The following is a 2,034-nucleotide window of genomic DNA, read 5'->3' as shown; positions in this document are numbered from 1 at the left end:
AGGAACCAACCTCAGCAATTTATGTTACCTCAAATACCAAATTGGTGGTGTTACCAATCCCGGAAGGTAAATTTCTTTGGAAAGAGTACTGGAGTTGACATTGAACTTGCCACACAAATCCAGATGTTATTTTCCCTCTAGTAACTGTGGTATCTTGAGCAGGACATAATGCAGATGTTTCTGCAACCCTTCAGTTATGAAATGAGTATATTAACTACAGTACTTCTTAGGACAAAAATAAGGATCAGATGGATAAAAGGAAAATACATTAAACATTATAAATAATTAAAGGAGAATATTATTGCATTGGCTTAGTCTAAGATATATTTAATCATATTGCAGGTCTGGGAATTCTGAATGGGTTTTGGGATCTCTGAAACCTTTTGCTTCTGGTATAACCATTTTAGTTAATATGTACCTCCCTTCTCCTATCCTCCCTTCAAATCTATAACTTGGCAAAACAGATCAAAAAAGGCTTCTGAAAGTCATTGATGCTTTCACCTTGGTAGGAATTCCAAAGACATCTATTTCAAATCTTTTAAACTAAAGATCCATTTTAGCCCAATATTATTCACAGATTTGTAAATCCCCAAGATATGTCAATAATTTGGTCATGGTATTTGTGTATATGAACAATTAATATTCTTTTTCATCACTTTTATCCCCCAGGGAATGAAATTGGTGGAAAATGTAAAAATTTTTATACTTTAATCTGTTAGGTTTGATCTAGCACTTTGGATTTTCTATATCAAATTTCCATAATTATTTGCTAATTTATTTTGATAGTTTTGGGCATTGCTGGTAGTGGTTAGAAGATAGTGATATGTGAGAAAAAAAATACTGAAAATAATTAACTACAGGTAAATTTTTTTACTTTATTGTTTTTTGTAATTCAATTTTTTTCAAAATTGCACTTTAGAAATATATTTACTTGAAATGGTCAACTAAATAAAACACAAAGGATTTGGTGTGTTTTAAGGGCAGATATCTACATAATAAAGGCTTATATTTTTCTAGAAAAGAGTTTCAAAGGAAGCCGGGAGATCTTTAAAAATAACTTCAGACAGAAGGCAAGGGTAGGAGTGAGTAAGGGGACAGGAATAGACCATCCAAAGAACTTGTATGCATTTACACATAACCCATGGTCACAGACAATAGGGTGGTGAAAGCCTGGAGTAGGGGAGCAGGGCAGGCTAGAAGGGGTCAATGAGGAAAGAAGCGGTGAGAGGGTGGGTGGGGGGCGGCGGCGGCATATTTAATACTTTCAACAATAAAAATTTAATTTAAAAAGAAGCAGGTTTCAAAATATAGGTAAGCCTTGTAGTCTAGCCTATGAATATGATCTTTTATTTTTTTTTTACCAAATTTTTAATTCTGTATAAACTTTCCAATTAAAATTTCCACCTTCTTCTTACAAAAAAAATAAATAAATAAAAATAACCTTTATTCATTTCTATCTGTAAGTGTGGGAGAATGACCACCAACTACTCCCTTGTTTTTCATACTTCTCTGGTGCTCCTTGTACTCCATTGGAATTAAATAACCTATTCTCTGAATAATTTGGTGGTCTTTCATCTGATGTTCTCTTTATAAGTAGTGCCCCACCTCACTTTATTGTCCTGGCAACCTCCTTCATCAAACATTTTCACTGAAGGATTCCTGTTTCTCCGAGGTCAAGATTCCATACTTTAAATGCTCTTTGTACATCTTTCTAATTTGCAATTTATTAATTCATACAACCATCCATTCATTCATTCATTCATTCATTCATTCATCAAGCATTACTTGAGTACCTATTGTATAATAGGCACTCTGTCAGGCACAGGATATACAAAACAAATAATACAAAATCTCAACTATTAAACGGTTAACCTGGGTACCCTGAATGAGATTTTAGGGTTTCTATTTAGCTTGCTGAAATTTTATGCACAGATCTGTAGGTATGTTCATGTGTGAACTTCTCAGCACAGATGGTTTTTAGATTTCAGAGGATTTACAAAATACTGTGTAATCCCAAGAAGGTTCAGACCATTG

This window comes from Myotis davidii, unplaced genomic scaffold (genome assembly GCF_000327345.1).
Source record: "Myotis davidii unplaced genomic scaffold, ASM32734v1 scaffold892, whole genome shotgun sequence".
Taxonomy (NCBI): domain Eukaryota; kingdom Metazoa; phylum Chordata; class Mammalia; order Chiroptera; family Vespertilionidae; genus Myotis; species Myotis davidii.
This window is presented reverse-complemented; position numbering follows the sequence as displayed.